The sequence below is a fragment of the Schistocerca piceifrons genome, chromosome 4, assembly GCF_021461385.2.
Source record: "Schistocerca piceifrons isolate TAMUIC-IGC-003096 chromosome 4, iqSchPice1.1, whole genome shotgun sequence".
NCBI lineage: Eukaryota > Metazoa > Arthropoda > Insecta > Orthoptera > Acrididae > Schistocerca > Schistocerca piceifrons.
The window spans coordinates 262,386,531-262,404,609 of record NC_060141.1 but is presented as its reverse complement, the minus strand read 5'-3'; the positions used below and the strand labels follow the sequence as shown (position 1 = coordinate 262,404,609).

Here is an 18,079-nt window from a genome sequence, read left to right as displayed (position 1 = left end):
TATCTCAGGTATGTTCGATTGGGTTCATGTCTCGAGAACATGCTGGCCACTCTAGTCGAGCGATGTCGTTACCCTAATGAAAAAAGTCATTCACAAGATGTGTACGATAAGGGCGCGAATTGTCGTCCATGAAGACGAATGCCTCACCAATATGCAGTCGATATGGTTGCACAATCGGTTGGAGGTTGGCATTGGCTCTGAGCACTATGGGACTTAACATCTATGGTCATCAGTCCCCTAGAACTTAGAACTACTTAAACCTAACTAACCTAAGGACATCACACAACACCCAGCCATCAAGAGGCAGAGAAAATCCCTGACCCCGCCGGGAATCGAACCCGGGCGTGGGAAGCGAGAACGCTACCGCACGACCACTAGATGCGGGTGAGGTTGGCATTGACGTATCGTACAGCCGTTACGGCGCCTTCCACGCCCACCAGCGGCGTACGTCTCCCCGCATAATGCCACCCTAAACAATCAGGGATCCTCCACCTTGCTGCACTCGCTGGACGGTGTATCTAAGGCCTTCAGCCTGACTGGGTTCCCTCCAAACACGTCTCCGACGATTGTTTCTTTGAAGGCATATGCGACATTCATCGGTGAAGAGAACGTGATGCCAATTCTGAGCAGTCCATTCGGCATCTTGTTGGGCCCATCTGTACCGAGCTGCATGGTGTCGTGGTTGCAAAGATGGACCTCGTCATGGACGTCGGGAGTGAAGTTGCGAATCATGCAGCTTATTGGGCGCAGTTTGAGTCGTAACACGACGTCCTGTGGCTGTACTAAAAACATTATTAAACATGGTGGCGTTGCTATCTGGGTTCCTCCGAGCCTAATCCGTAGGTAGCAGTCATCCACTGCAGTAGTAGCCCTTGGGCGGCCTGAGCGAGTCATGTTTTCGACAGTTCCTGTCTCTCTGTATCTCCTCCATGTCCGAACAACATCGCTTTGGTTCACTCCGAGACGCCTGGACACTTCAAATGGTTCAAATGGCTCTGAGCACTATGGGTCTTAACATCTGAGGTCAACAGTCCCATAGACTTAGAACTACTTAAACATAACTAACCTAAGGACATCACACACATCCATGCCCGAGGCAGGATTCGAACCTGCGACCGTAGCAGCAGCGCGGTTCCGGACCGAAGCGCCTGGACACTTCCCCTGTTGAGAACCCTTCCTGGCACAAAGTAACAATGCGGACGCGATAGAACCTCGGTATTGACTGTCTAGGCATGGATGTCAACTCAAGCCGTTTACCTCCTTCCTGGTGGAATGACTGCAACTGATCGGCTGTCGGATTCTCCCCGCCTAATAGGCGCTGCTCATGCATGATTGTTTACATCTTTGGGCGGGTTCAGTGGTATCTCTGAACCGCCAAAGGGACTGTGTCTATGATTCAATATCCACAGTCAACGTCTATCTTCACGAGTTCTGGGAACCGGTATATTCGTAAGAAAAAAACCTAAGTATCAAGTCTTGCGAAATTCAAAGTTTCAGCGAACTGAATGTTAAATACCCTACTTTCAGTTATATTGCCGACAACTCCAGTTGACGGTGAACTACCTCACACCCAGCCAACAGCCTTTCACGACCTTATCCACTCCAGTAACATCAGTTTAAATGTGGTTGAAATGCCCCAACGGCTAAACCCTCAAACGGTAATTACAGGCCAGACATCAGTGGCCAGTCTAAAACAGATAAAACACACAATTAGAGATAGGCTTAAGCTATAGACCATTCAATTCCATAGAATTAAAAAGGCAAATTCGGGGAAGTATATATACCCAGTTAGTACACGTAAGTCCTATTAACTTGAGCCACAAAAAATACTATTATCATGCTAGCCGAACTCTAGTATCATTGTTTTGTTTTATCAACTTACCCACTTGATACTGAAGGTGAATCAGCTGTTACTGCGATGACGGCAACTTCAAATGTCTGGTATACCGAAAATCACCAATCAGCCCCGTTAGCACATACACAGTGGGTATCAAGTTCACACATTTGTCACCATGTAATTTTTTCTCACCGACAGTCCGTCCACGTTCGTTACAGAAGTCGACCAATATTCAAAAGTCCAGGCTGTCTGCCTTTCTGAGAAACAATTCCATATAACTCGTGCCGCTTGAAAATAAATAATAATGTAGAGCCAAGTCCGCCGCTCGGCCTCACACACAAATGCCGGGCAAGCCGACTCCCGGTGTTGTGACCAGCCAGCATCCACGAGGAAAACTGACCATAGTCACTGCAGTCGGCAACTTACTTTTCCTCGCCGGCGGGGCCGCTTAAATTGCCTCCCCCGACCATGCCCTCTCTTAAGCCGGCCAGGGAAGTCACAGAAATCGTAGAGCACCTGTAGGAGAGAGTAGTAACTATCGATAAGCGCACTTACACGGATCGCTTCCCCTAAAGCTTTTCCTCTACAGTCTCTCAAGTACGACGTAGATTCTTCATTGATGTCTTGAAACATGTGCTATGATCCCTTCCCTTCTTCTTGTCTTCCATATGTTCATTTCTTTGCCGATTCCACGGAGAAACTCCTCGTACCTTATCATGCACCTAATTTTCAACTTATTTCTGTAGAAGCATACCTCAAACACTTCGGTTAAATTCTTTTCCGGTTTTCCCATACTCCATGAATCACTGCCATACATTACTGTGCTCTAACGGCAGATCCTCGGAAATTTCTTCCTCAAATTAAGGCCAATGTTTGGTACTAGTGGACGTCTTTCGCGGGTAATTGCCTTCTTTGTCCGTCCTAGACTGCTTTTTACGCCCTCTGTCCTTCGTCCATCGTGCGTAATTTTCAAAGTAGCAGAATTCCTCCACTTCGTCCACTTTGTGGTCTTCTATTTTAGTGTTAAGTTTATTGCTAATTTTATTTTTGCTACTCCTAGTTCACGGAGCGAGGTGGCGCAGTGGTTAACACACTGGACTCGCATTCGGCAGGACGACAGTTCAAATCCTCGTCCGGCCATCCTGATTTAGGTTTACCGTAATTTCCCTAAATCACTTCGGGCAAATGCTGGGATGGTTCCTTTGAAAGGGCACGGCCGATTTCCTTCCCTAATCCGAGCTTCTGCTCGGTTTCTAATGACCACTTTGTCGACGGGACATTAAACACTGATCTCCTCCTACTCGTCGTTACTTTCGTCTTTCTGCGGTCTCAATCTAAATTCTGTACGCATTGGACGTTTTAGTTTCCGAATTATTTTTGAAGTACCTGCGTTGCTTCCGTGGTTGCGTAGTATACTGCTACAGCTGGATATGATTACTTATTGAGACAGGCCATCGTTTCAGATGACAAACTCACTGTGGGGTTACGTCAGATACTTTATTTTGCTACATCATATCTTGTGGAATTGAGTGGGGAACGCATTTACACAGGCTTTGCAATTCTTTCTCGCTTTCACTAAGTAGAAGAATGTCATCAGCGAATCTTAACATTGATAAGGTTTCACCTTGAAGTTTAGTCCCACTCTTGAACCTTTATTTTATTTCGTCGATGTACAGATTGAACAGTAAGCGAGAAAGGCAACATCCCTGTCACATATCCTTTCTAATCCGAGCGCTCCGTTCTTAGCCTTTCATTCTTATTGTTCCTTGGTTCTTGTACATAGTGTATAATACTTGCCTCTCCCTAAACATACCTATTCTCCAAAGAATTTCAAACATCTTCCTCCATTTAACGTTGTCGAAAGCTTTTTCCACCCCAACAAATACTGTGTACGCGTCTTCATGATTCTTAATTTTTGCTTCCATTATCTGGGGCCTTTACCTTTCCTAAGCCAAAAATGTTCATTTAAAAGATCCTCATCTTTCTTTACCTTTCTTCTGTATACTACTTTTGTCAAAAATTTGGATGCACAGTTGTTAAGCTGATTGTGTGGTAGTTCTCACACTTATCTGCCATTGCTATCTTCTGGATCGTGTTCTTGAAATGTCCCGGAAGTCTGATGAACGTCTCCAGACTCGGATTCTAAAAACCAATGTGAATGGCTGTAGAAATGAAGTATAGTGGAGTCAATGGGACTATGTATCAACATTCTTCTCTTGACTACACAAACCCTGACTAGCAGTGCGGCAACACTAATCCCACGGCGTGATACTGGTACATTTCGGTAGGTCGCCGGACACTACTGAGAGGTATGTGATTAAAACCAGCGTTTTGCAGCCTATTGTTGCCTCAGAACCGTGCGCCAACGTTACATGTGTTCTTGGCAGTGATTAACGTTTCTTGCACCAGTACGATTCTAAGTCCTTACCTTCGGGCCGCGTGCAAACCAGGCAAGCACACTTGGGCTGCTCTTTATGGTGCCGCCTTTACAGGAGCATGGACCTCTCTCCTGTCGGTCATGTCCATACATGACCACAAATGCTGGCATTCAACCGGGTCCTTTATCAGTACACAGATATTTGAGAATAAGTAAGGTACACAGCACCGAAGGACAACATTAAAACTTACATAATCCATGTTACGTAATAGCGCCGGTTTTCGTAACATATCTTCAATGACGTTGATTATTATGCGGAATTCTGTTATGTGATGTGATAGCACAACACAGAGGGAGGAAACTAATCGCGCTGCGAATTTTACTTAAACTGACGAAATTCAAAATCAGACAATTGAAATCTCAAGTTTTTAAAGTTTTCTTCGACACACGGGTTTGTCACTCAGTTCCTTAAGACATGAAGTTGCAAGGTGAAGTGTCTGACGTTATCTCACAGGGAACTTGTCGTCTGAAGTACCGGCCTATCTGGAGAGCTGATCGTATCTCGCTGTAGGAGAACGCCACGCAATCACTGAACCAAGGCAGGGACTTACAAAGATAATTATTAAAGTAAAATGTATTCTTGTAAACAAAAAATTAACGTCAATGAAATAAAAATTAGCAAACACACTATTTGCTTATATGTTAAATTGTGTGCCGACTTCGTAGCCTTGCACATTGAGAAATTTATCTTAAACACTTCGTTCTGATACGGCGTTGTCATCTTCAGTGTTTATTATCAGTGAGTTACTTAATACTCAGGAGGTCAGAAGTTGAAAACTCTTTGTCTACAGACACCATGACGAAATTTATTTCATCGGAATACGCCGGAACTATATTTTACCCTAGTCTAACGCATTAAACAACCGACTCTGCTCACGTCAATAAAATCATCGCCATCGAGGGTACACTTACTACGGATGATACATGATCAAGCCTTTTTTGTCATCGTCACTGTAACACGAATTGTGGCTCTTAGTCGATGCAACGTGCAATAGCAGAACTGGAAGAGCAACGAATTGCCGCGCAGTTTGTGAGCTCCACCGATGAGGGAAAATAATGATTTAAGTTCTTTTCTGTGGTAATGGCCATACAGATTACTGTCAGCAAATAGGGGTAACACATACGTGGTGTAATCTGCAACACTGCATCAAACAGAACAAATACATTTGCAACTTCTTTCATATAAGTACAGTAGAAGCCCGATATAACGCGGTTGTCGGGGGACACGCTTTAATCTCATGTTGTAGCGTACCTACGGTGTATCGAGAGTGACCGGTTTAATAACAAACTACGACTGGAAAGTGAGAAGAACAGGTAACGCAATATTATACATACAGTAGTACACTGCAATTAATTGCAGAGAACGTTAGAAGTAAAACTTACCAAACAAGGTTTAGACGAATTTCACTCGAACATCGACCAAACAATAGTATGAGTTTCAATACACTATGTAAAGGACACTGTCAGATACAATATAACAGTTTACAATTGAAATGCCTGGGCTAGCAGGACAGAGAGGATTAGGTTGTGGAAAGGGGCTAAAAGTAGTTGCTGTCAGTTGCACTCAACACACAAACTTTATTTTACAACACACAATATTACAAGGATTCAAAACACTCAAAACTTTAATCGACCTCCTTTGATTAACTTTAGATCGGCTGTAGGCCACACTCAAAATCCAAAATACAAAGCCTAAGCAAGAAATTGAAATACAAGGTCCTTCTGGAGGTTTCACCAAAAATATTTTCTAAATCTTCAATCTAAACAGGATGAAAGCTTTAGCAATTTAATTTAGTGTAGACCCAGATTTCGAAAATTCCACGCTAACATCCCTAATGCGTAATACCGTAACTCTCTGAATATACGTCTTCCCATAACACGGAAAGAACAAGCAAATGTTACAGTGATGCTAATCCCAGAAGTCGAACATAATTACACTTGGGTCCAAAATTAAAGCAGCAAAGATAAATTTTGCGAGGTTGCTTTTCTTTTGCCACAAACAGTGTAAACAGGTGATAGTATATTACAATGTAAAGAATACAGAACGTAAGCAACTGTAATATGATTAACGGTAGACAAAAATGTTCTTCGTTTTTTTCCAACTTAATAGATTTTCCGACACATTCCAACAATTAGTCATTGTCCTCCGTGTAGGGTGTGACCACCTCTGACAGCAATATAGGCCTGGAAACGTCGGGGCATGCTGTGAATGATGTCATCAGTCTCATGCTGAGGCATTAAAACCCATTCTTCCTGCAGCGCTGCTCACAAGGCTTGGAGAGTGGTTGGTGAAGATTGAAGTGATGCAACTCGTCTCCCTAGTGCATACCAGATATACTCTATGGGACTGAATCCAGAAGAGTGAACACGCCACACCATGTGTACAGTAACTTCCGTGCCATATGACATCGAGCGTTATGGTTGTCTGGGTCCACAGCACCTCGCGACAGTCTCACATGAGGCCCAAAGATCTCTCCAAGATACCTGACAGCAGTTAATCCTTGCTGATTCACCCGTACAATTTCAAAAAGAGGTGTTCAAGTGGTCAACATAATCCCTGCCCAAACCATTATGGATCCTCCTCTATATCGGTCTCTTTCCCCAATTTTGCGTCCCGAAATCGTGTTCTACGTTCGCTCTAGATGCGAATTCGTCTAGAATCACTCTCTAGACCGAATCAGGACTCATCTATGTAAATAATATTGGTCCACTGTTCGACCGTCCAGGTGGCATGTTGACGGCTCCACTCTAGACGTTCCGTTCTCTGAAGACGCGTCAGAGGTACACATACGGCAGATCGCCGACAGTAAAGGCCACTCTGCTGGAGCCTTCTGTATAGCGTTTGCCCGATACAAAACGTCCAGTGGATGCTGCGAAGTCTGATGCCAGTTTCCGTGCAGTACTAAGGTGGCGCCGTAGTACCCTTACAGCCAAATAACGGTCCTCTCTTTTTAATGTTACACGTGGTCGGTCCTGCCCTAGTCTTCGGCACATAGTTTCGGTTTTTACAGATTGGCACCATACCCGAGAAACAACAGAAAGGTTCACATTAAGCCATCGGGCCACATCCCTTTGTCCTTCTTCCTTTCTTCCTAACGTCCTACACCGCAGAGAGTCTGGTAGGCGTCTTCTCTTTACCATACTGCACCGTCTGTGATGCTGTACACAACGATTGTAGATGTGGGACTACCTAGCAAACACTAACGCGTTTGATAGGTGTCCTAACGTCATTGTTGGCGTGGTTGTCCGTTGACAGGTATACCATCTTTCATGCTGAACGCAGTCATACGGACATTCGTTGACAGTTTGTATGATCATATAGTCAATTAGGCGCAGGACGGGAAAGAGCGGTTGGTTGCTTTAATTTTGGACACCAGTGTAGATAGGTATTTATTCTAAATGAGTACTTCTTTATTTCTACCTATTGCTTCTATCAATATTTCCTTTCAAAGCTTCTACTTTGTTTACAGTAACTTTCCGCCAGTAATCTAATAATTAATTTTGATATGTCCACAGAAAAATATTAGCAAGTAAAATAGTGTTCTGATGTAATGTTAGCTGCCATAGACAGAAATCGGTTTATATGGATAGTGCAATTTAACTATTAAAATTTAATAATCGCTATGAAAGAAAAGCATCGTATTTAACAAAGATTTTGATTCATGGTTTTCCAGTGCCCAGTACCTTTCAGCCTATAATTTTATAATTTCCTTCATTTATGAGTACTAGTACTAGAATAGTGAACTGGTATACAAGTGAAAGAAATATGGAAACGAAAGAAGTTGCTCCACATAGATGCTGCTGTATTGTACGGTAAGATTTACTTAACCATAAACGAACTGGTCATGACGAAATGTGTCTCACACTGCTAAAAAAACTTCACTTTCATTTTCTATACTTCTAATGACCTGAGAAAAATTGAACTGCGGACTGGGGAGTAATATGAAGCTGCTATCATGTAATTCTTCTGACAAATTTTTTCAAAGACCAGGGCAGTTTCCATTGGTTAGATGATGGACTATCATTTATTTGAGTACCATTCGTTCCATTTTTATTGTCTATGTTGGCACTGATACCATTTGTATAACTACAGTTTCTGACAACATTTTTTTACACAGGTGTATTTTCCAGTTTTTTCTTTGCTATATCATTCCTTATTTTGCTGTAAATATCAATGTGTCATTTCTCTTTTCAAATTACATACTTTTCCCTCCGATTACCTTCTTTACTTTGTGGTCTCCCTTTACTCTTTAGCTTACAGTGCTATACTGTGGATACCGTAATTTCCCTTCGCACCAGTGGAACAAACAATCAGGCGTGGCATCAACAACAATGAAACGCCATTGTGTGAATGATTGTTGTTTCGGAAGTGTTGTCTGTCCAGTGGACAAGACTATTTAGTTTTTTGACCTCAGAAATTTAGTCAAGGTTGCTGTAAAGTGTAAAAGGTAAGTAATTCACATCAGATAATTGTACAGTTTATAAATTGACTTGGTAGTCGCTAGGGATTTCCTGCAGTTTGTGAGAAATGAAAGAGGTAAAGTAAGTTGAGACTGACTGGTGCTGCCTTGTGTTAGCGTACTGGGAAACTTCGTCACGAAAGTGTTTAAGTATGTTTTGGGGCTTATTTGAATAACTGAGAACGGGGCTTTTAGAATATCTAGTGGCAAACTGATTGAATGTGAGGTAAAGTACATTTACAAAACATTTTCTATTTCCTAATACTATTGGAATTATCTACCTCGCCATCTACTTCCGATGACGAGGACCCTTAAAAGGAAAGGAGGCAGAGTGGAATGGGATGACGGGTCGAAGAAGGAGGCAGCTGAAGCAGCAGCAATGAAAAGACATCGATATTGAGCCGTAGTTGTGTCCGGCTCTTCGAAAAGGGCGCCAGGCGGAGTGCTTTCTCTTCGTGTCTAGTGTTTGCGGTGGCGCTTTCGGTTTGGCGCCCTGTTTGGATCGCTACCGCACTCTGGCGAGAGTTGGAGCAAGCGAACGGTCGCGTGAGGTGATTTAGGGTCGGTGTCGCGGGTCTCTGTGGTTCAAATGGCTCTGAGCACTATGGGACTTAACATCTGAGGTCATCAGTCCCCTAGAACTTAGAACTACTTAAACCTAACTAACCTAAGGACATCACACACTTCCATGCCCAAGTCAGGATTCGAACCTCCGAAAGTAGCGGTCGCGCGGTTCCAGACTGAAGCTCCTAGAACCGCTCGGCTACCGCCGCCGGCTCACATTCTTCACTTGCAACATTAGAGTTTTGGCAGGATAATGAGATAGAAATGCTCTGTTTACTGTCACACACTACCGATGTACTGCAGACTTTTGACAGATGTGTTTACAAGACCTTCAAGACGCAATAGTTCGAAATGGCAACAAAATAGCAGCAAGGAAATCTCAACACCAAAATGGACAAATTTGATTTCAACGGCAGTTTCACAGAAGCATAGGTATCAAAACGTCAGTCCGTTTAGCTGTAAGTAGATTTTCCTGTACGGGGATCTACCCGCTTAACCCATATGCGATTGAGGATTAGCGGTTTGCTCCTTCTGAAGCTCCAAGAGTAATAACGGAAACACCTATACAGAATGCTGCAAAAACCGCGGTAACCTCAACAGTTACGCCAGAAATCTCCATGCGAGATATTTTTTCTTCTCGACAGAAACCTCGAGAGCTGTGCCAATCGCTCGTCACACAACATCTGCAGAAAGCACTGCTACAGTAACGGCAAGGATGGAGTTACTGATGTAAAAAGAAGAGAAGAAAGAGAACTTCTGAACCTAATGGCGACCGAAATAAGAATATCAGTACCAGAAATAGAGCCTGTGTACAATCCCAAAAGTGCACCACCTGGTATGTCGGTGCGAGAAGTCGCTCGCAAGCACTTTCTCTGTGGACATTGCGCGTGTTTTATGCGAAAAGGGGAGCATTTCACAAAGATAAGTTTCTATTAATGTGAAATTATTATTGTCATTACTCCTTAAAGTATTAAATAACATTAGCAGTGTTTTAAGGTAAACATATATCTAATTTAATTGTAGTCTATATATGTCCATAATTAACCTTATTTAGAAAGCCCAAATCACTGACCGAATGGCCCGCCTCACAGGCATTTTCGGCAGTCGAGAGGATAAATTGAATAACGGCATAAAATAAACGTTTGACATTCCGTAGTAACCATCTTTCGCAGATACAATAGATTTATTCTAGAAGTATAAGGGGCAATCAAATAGCTTCCGTTTGAGGGCGTTGCTGCAGCATGCAACGTAGCGCGACTCTATTGCACGTGTAGAAGCGACGACATGTAGGCAAGGGATTTATGACATTCGTGTCTTTCCGATGTGTATGCGGTAATTGCGGAAACGTGAACTATGGCGATGCTATTATCAAACGCGGCCAAAAAGGAACAACGCGCTGTTCTTTTCCTGGCTGCCGAAGGACGAACACCGGTAGACATCCATTGGAGAGTGAAGAATGTGTATGCGGCAACGTGTCCGTCGAAAACCACCGATGTGGAATGGCGAGACAAGGGGAGCTGCAGCTTCGTGATAACGCAAGTTCCCATATCGCAAATGTCGTAATGCAGTAGTTACGACAAATCAAGTGGGAACATTCGATCATCCGCGCTACAGTCCTCATCTCTTCCCGTGCGTTTATTGGACCTTCAGCCCCCTAAACTTCTTGGAGGGTCCTGTCGGACGAGGATGGACAGCAGGTAGTTACGGACTTCTTCATACGACAGGACATGGCGTTTTACCAAAGGCGTATCTTCAGTCAGTGCGTCGATTGCATGACTGCCTCAGTGTCCACGGCGATTTTTCCTGATTGGCATGCCTATTTTGGACTGTACCGCCTTCGACTCCAACCTTCTTGATCGCCCCTTACTACATGCCTGGAAGAAAAAGTTAGTTAATAATTTCACGAAAAAATGTATGTAGTTGAAATTATTCCCATAGCCACACTGTATCCTAAATGCTAACCTAGTGCAAGCAAATGCTTCCTTAATTTTTCTGTGAACTGTGCTTTTCTTCTATCTCCAATTATCTTTAGCTTGTGGTTTCCTAGGTAATTCATGAAAATCTATATTATTAATTATGCTACTTTCTGGGTCTACAAATATTATAATCCCATTAGCAAATTACTATTGTGAAGCTTTTTACTGGGTATTTTGTTCTTTTCGTGTATGTTCTATAGCCTCCATTACATTTTCTATGAAAGAATGTAACAGCTATGCAGAATGAGAGCTATTGTAGCTTACTTCTTAAAAACGTCATTATTATCTGTTTTTACATCGGTTTCTGTTAAAGTTGAGGATTTGTCCTTAGTAATTTCAATCCCTTCCATTTTTGTTCAGTTCCCGAAACAGAATCTTTCAGTCTACTTCCTTGCATGGCGACTCTAGGTCAATAGACGTTGCAGATGATTTATATAAATCTCGATTCTTTCTAACATTATCTTTAGTGCCAACATGGCTTTCCTCATTCCTTTGCGTTTTCTTGATCCAATCAAGAAAGATATGCTCTCAGATGTTGTTTTGCGTTAGCAGTTAGTTTTCCTTTTATAACATTTATCAGAGTTTTTGAGCACAAGATAATTCTCAAAATCTGCGGTTTGAGGAGTCATTTTCTTTTTCTCTGTTTCGTAAACTAATTGTTCTACTTTCGTGACAACCTCATATAATTTTATACCGTAGATCCTTCATCATTCTAGTTGTTAACATCGTTGTGGAATTATGACCAATCAGATTATTATATGATTTGCAATTTTATTTCTAATATTTTGTATTCTTAATTCCACTCAATGAGAACTACACCATGTGCGCCTAACTAATTTTTGATTTGTTCACATACTGTAGTCTAGTTTTCGTTGACTCCTTTGTTTATGCATGGTGTTCCACACAATTCTGGAATAGAGAATGTGACTTCCACTGTGTTTCAGCTCGTCAGTGGCTGTGGCAGACGTGCACGGAGTTCGGCTACTACCAGACCACGGACTCCGCCAACCAGCCGTTCGGCAACAGGATGACGCTGCCTTACTTCACTGACATGTGTGCCATACTTTACGGCTCAGAGTAAGTACTCGCCACCAGAGCTACAGACTGGTTGTTTCTCTTCTCAGTAGACAGTATCCCAGTAACATCACAGTACCTAAACGTCGAGGCATTTCCATTCCTTTTGAAACAGCACGTTACTCGAGGGACAGATATGATGGTTGACGCATGTGGCGTGTTAGGGCGTCTCTGTAAGGTCATTGTATTCTCTGAATTTCAGACGCAGCTCACTGCCTTATTCTGATATACTCTTCCTCTGTCTGGACCATTCTTGAACAAACAGTCGGATCCACATGCTAAGCCCCTTTTCTACTTTGGTGACCAACTTTTGTATAAAAGATTTTCAGGATAGAGCTATGAAATCAGTAGCGCTTAACTCAATCGTTTATTGAAAGAACGTTGGCGATTACTTGAAAGTATAGCCTCATTGATAGGATAAACTGCATATTTCAGCTCACTTCGCAACAATACCCAGATCACCATGCTGACAGAGGAAGCTAGTCGTTTGCCGTTCCTGTGTTGAGCTCAAACAGATGGCCCCGGAGTATTCTGTTGATCGTAAGACCGGTCACACATTTTCGGCCTTCACGTCATCATCGTTCCTCAGAAAACGTGAGCTTGCTTCAAACACAATTCTGTAGTTATATATACGAAGACAGTAACCTGTTCTCGAAAGAACAGTTACTGTTGATGACCCTGCAGCTTTTCCCTGGAATAAATGATGACTAACTGACAACCTCAGCTGCCGACAGGTGTTGTTGATATACCTCGATGTGGACAGCTGAAAATGTGTGCCCCGACCGGGACTCGAACCCGGGATCTCCTGCTTACATGGCAGACGCTCTATCCATCTGAGCCACCGAGGACACAGCTGAATAGCGCGACTGCAGGGACTTATCCCTTGCACGCCTCCCGTGAGACTCACATTCCCAACTGTCCACAATTCTACATATGTATTGTACCTTATAGACATTTGCCCACCCACTCGTTACTCGCGCACGCTTTGGCGATTCCCGTAAGAGTTTGGGCAACCTGTGCGCATTCGCACAGGGAAAAGCTGCACGGTCATCAACAGTAACTGTTCTTTCGAGAACAAGTTACTGTCATCGTATATATAGTTAAAGGCTAGCCATTGACCTTCGTTCTGCGTTTTGCCTCCAGCTTTTCATCTGCTAGTGAAGTTCGGTGTTATGATTGTGCTGTCTGCGCGTAAGAAAATGCGTATGGGGTAGGGATGAGTGGGGGGGGGGGGGGAACTTGTTTCTAAGGGTCGTGAATAACTGGAATAAAGCAACACAGTGAGAAGATACTAGTAAAATACTCAAATATACTTCAATACGCTGGGCAATGATTCATTCTGCCACATATGAACCTCTTTCTCGTCAATGGAAAACACCAATCAGCGAATAAACTATGGAGCACCCACACATCAACCAACTTATTACATCTTAGTGACTGAGAATATACTAGAAACCTCATGCTTCTGTGTGAGGTCTGTTGCGCATTCAGGCTCCGAAATTTTATGCTGAAACAAAAGCACTAAGGCCACAGCTGATACTGAACAATTTTTTCATCTAGCCATGGTACTCTTTTTGTTTATCCTTCTGCAATCAGAGGTTATAGTCACACGCTGGTAACCTATATGGCAGCGAGACGAACTTCAGCCTTGCTTCCTTCGTCCCTTCTATTCCCTCCGCTTTCGTCTAAGATTCGACATGTTTCTCATTGTTGGCTCACAGAAGATGCAGCAGCCAAAGCAGGTGGAAACCATGCGACAGCTGATATTTAAATGGAATTCATAGTACAGTCTTCTGGAAAAGTCATCGCAGCGGTATCTACAACATGAGGCAAGATGCATGATGACTTACACTGCCAGAGTCTATAAATTAATGAGAACCTTACAGAAATGACAAGAATCAGAGTAAGTATACTGTCAGTGGAAGACTCTGGTTATTGTCTAGTTTTGTGCTCATAATGTTCTGGCGGTTTTCTTCGAATTTCTAGCGTAAAGCTCTCGAAGTTAATGTTACATTAAACATTTTACTCACCGATAGCTGCAAAGCTTCTGGACCATGCAGGGTGTCCCTCCTAAGAATCTTCAGGAGAATCTTCTCTAATATGTGGACAGATATTTGCAATTTGGTTTTTGCATTGCATAGCTGGTGCCAGACCAAAGAAACGCTGTTCGTCACATCTTTCATGCGACGCCCACTGTCGACGGAAAGCGACCGTTTATTTCCTGTTGCAAAGAAAACTGTTTTTAAAGCGAAATTTTAATACCCATAGAGCGGGCCAAAATTAGTCTAGTGCGATATCTGTTTTATCGATATGTATTAACAGGGACAGTAAAACACGAAGAATAACCAGGTCCCTAGCAGCGACTCAGTTGCCCTGCTCCATGGCGGTAGCAGTCAGCGCCGGCAAAGATGGTGCTACCGCTCCTGCAGTACTGATTATTCTTCCTGTTTTAGTGTCCGTGTTAAAACATATCGATAAAACGAATATCGCACTAGACTAATCTGCGACCACCCTATCGAACAGACACGTAAAAGTCCGCTTTAAAAATCTTCTGTTTGTAACAGAAAACCAATCGACGCTTTCCGTCAACTCTGGGCGCCACCTGAAAGATATAGCAGTATTTATTTGGGCTGGCTATAGCTAAAAACTGCGAAAACGAAGTTGTGCATATCTGCCGAAACGCCAGGGAAAATGCGCTTGACGACTCTTAATCCCGAAGATCTTTAAGGGTATGTCACAATTACAGTAATTCTCCACCACAGGATTCATTTGTTTGCAAAGATTACCAATACCAAACAAAGCTCGTTGTGTTCATTACATGAGAATAAGGAGAACGGTAGACAGCTGCTGATGAATCTTCCTGGTTGTTCGGTCGCGGCCTGTGAAACTTTTTCGTTCTTGACGTTACGTCCAAAGCTCCTTTTGGCATCTTCAGAGATGTCCAAAGCAGCTCTGGATGAAACGTCAAGAATGAGAAAGTTTTATGGGCGTTTCGGCAGATATGCACAATTTCGTTTTCGCAGTTTTTAGCTATAGCCAGCCCAAATAAATACTGCGTCGATTCCTGGACCGACGGTTCCCAGAAACGTTGATTTGCAGAGGTGGTCCTGTACCATGGCCTGCTCGATCCCCAGACATGTCCTCTCTGGACTTCCTGTGTGGAGAGAGATGCGCAACCCTGTTTACGCAACTCTTGTTGCATCAGAAGAGGATCTGGTTGCCCGGATAGTAGAAGCAGCAGGAACAATTCAGGATACTCCTGGGGTTTTTGCCCATGTCAGACAGAACATGATCCGACGGTGTAACCTTTATTTACGTTTCAATGGAGGCATTTTTGAAAATCTAATGTAACTGAAATTGGGTTGTGATAATGTGTTGTCTCTTGGTCATAAAAATATGGAAAAGTGTTTGTTGGTTTAATTAATTTGCGACCAGAGAAATCTTCCTCTTCCGGTTTAAATACTCCTCATAGGAAAAAATTACATTAGGGAAAAATATTTGTTTTGATGTCCCCTACAACCTCCCAGAGTTTGTCGGTTTAAATACTTTTCACCCTGTAGATAAAAATTTAAATCAATGGTGGAATTCGAAAATTTTTATGGGATTGGGATTCGAACCCAGATCCGTCGCTTACTAGGTAGATGTGCTGACCACGGAGTCATTTTTTTTTTTCGGTATTGTTCGTTGCGTTTGGTCTGGGCGGACGTCACAAGACATCCGTTCAAGGATTTGGGATAGACTGTGACTCCTAGAAACTGAAGGTTGAGTCAACTATCATGTCTAGATAGGGAATAGGAGTAGTGTAGGTACCTTTCGAGCAACTGTGTCCCAGCGTTTCCATGATGTTTCTGTTTCAGGTACACGGCGGAGCGCGTGGAGGAAGGGGTGACGAACGCCAACTTGCTGTACGGGGTCGCAACCCCGACGTCACCAACGTCGCCTTCGTGAACGGCGGCCTCGACCCGTGGCACGCACTCGGAGTCCTCGAGGACATCAACGAATCGTCTCCAGCCATCATCATTGAGTGTTAGTATCTCACTCCAGCACTGTATTCATGTAATCACCTACAGAGGGGTCCAAAAAATGTATCCACTGTTTAAAAGCCCATAACTGGCCAACTAATTGACGGAGTTGTCTCATCTTTGGTAGTGTAATAGTTTGTAGTTCCGGCAATCGCCACACAAGCGTCGTATTGCGTTGTTTTGTTTTATCAAATGGTTCAAATGGCTCTGAGCACTATGGGACTTAACTTCTGAGGTCATCAGTCCCCTAGAACTTAGAACTATTTAAACTTAACTAACCTAAGGACATCACACACATCTATGTCCTAGGCAGGATTCGAACCTGTGACTGTAGCGGTCGCGTGGCTCCAGACTGTAGCGCCTATAACCACGAATGTTAATATGGCACAGTATTAGTTTACACACACAGCACGAGCAATGAACAAAAAAGTCATTCCTCAGATGAAACTGACACTTCACTTACGTTACTGCGCAGCGTGTATCAACATTGCAACAACAAAATTTCACTGATATAAACGCCATCTGCAAGCCACGTCGAGAATTTACCCCTTGCCTTCGTATGTAGTTATGGATGATTATTTGTATGGAAAGCGTAGTCTTGTACGGAAGTGAGAAGAGGACGGTAAACAGTTGACACAAGAATAGACAGCATCTTTTTGCATTGTAGTGCTACAGAAGAATTCAGAAGATGAGGTTGGTAGACAACAACAAATAATGATGAGGTACAGCAGCGAAATCGGGTAAAAAAGAAATTTATAGCAGAAATGACCTAAATGGAGGGATCGACTGACATTGCACACTCTGAGGCAATCAGGAATTCACCATGGTAATGGAGGGAAGTGTGGTGCGTAAGAACTATAGAAGGAAGCCAAAGGTTGATTACGGTAAGCATGCTCAAATGGATGAAGGTTGCAGGAGTTTTGCAGAAATGATTAGGCTCACACAGGATAGACTAACGTTTCCAATTTATTCTTGATCTGAAAAACCATGTAGTTTGATAAAGGAACAAACCACATTTAACATGTAATACATTGTAACTCGCAGGGGCGGTGAAGCATCATCAACAGAGAAGGCCACATATTGGTCACTATACAAGACATGGGGCAGATCTATGATTATATCGGGGAAGTTTGCAGACTGGAAGTGGTGTCTAAGAACAAGGGCTGGACAGATGGAAAGTCCTAGCCAACAACTAAATGCATTGGTAATTCTCTGTGGAGGCCCAATGTTGCACTAGCAATTATAATATCTGATGATACACGAGCTTTTATGTCCCTACTTCAGCCCTGGAGGTGACCTGGTGTGTTTTCTGTTTACAGACCAGTCTCACTGCTCGGACCTGTACTCCCCGTCACTCCTGGACATCCCACAGCTGACGGCAGCCCGAGAAAGGATCGCGCAGCTGGTCGCCCAGTGGATCAGCTAGGGCGCACACAGCAGGTCAAGAGTGCTGGACAGATGTGTAATCAATTACTACTAATAAAGCAAGAGATAAAAACTATCTTAAATCCTTCCCAATCCCCCTTATGTACTGGACTTTATCACACAGTGCACTGAAGGGATTGGAACACACTGGAATATGCATCGTCTATGGTTGCATATGAAGATTATTTTCAAGTCAATTTAAGTGGTACGTATAGAACACTAAACACTGAATGCCAAAAATTACTTATACAGCGACATTATATTAAAGATTACCTAAAAAATCG

The 18,079-nt window shown here is 43.1% G+C and overlaps 1 non-coding gene and 1 pseudogene across 1 annotated transcript; one reads left to right on the top strand and one right to left on the bottom strand.

Moving 5' to 3' along the window:
• The window catches only part of LOC124795778, a 75,253-nt pseudogene extending 57,457 nt beyond the window's left edge, over positions 1–17,796 (top strand).
• Positions 13,123–13,196, bottom strand: Trnat-ugu. Its single transcript has one exon. It is a non-coding gene; the product is annotated as a tRNA-Thr (tRNA).
• Positions 17,797–18,079: the final 283 nt, after the last annotated feature.